Raw genomic sequence first — 285 nt, forward strand, 5'->3', positions numbered from 1 at the left:
AATGCAAACTTCCCTCGCACAAAGCCCTCTTCATCTGAAACACTGCTGAAGACGGAGTGGATTGTCCAATCTGCACTCTGCTCTCATGACAGCATGGGAGAAGACTACGTTCCCCACAAAGCTTTCCCGACTACGGTCCGTGCTGACGGTAGTGGAAAGGAACATGGTTTGTCCACGGGCTGTGTTCCTTACTCTTGCTGCTCTCTCCTCTTTCCCACCCGCTCAACTTAATTTTAAAAAGACTCCACAGAAACATCTTTTAGGATAGGGCACAGAGAAAACCAA

This window comes from Mastomys coucha, unplaced genomic scaffold (genome assembly GCF_008632895.1).
Source record: "Mastomys coucha isolate ucsf_1 unplaced genomic scaffold, UCSF_Mcou_1 pScaffold17, whole genome shotgun sequence".
Lineage (NCBI taxonomy): Eukaryota > Metazoa > Chordata > Mammalia > Rodentia > Muridae > Mastomys > Mastomys coucha.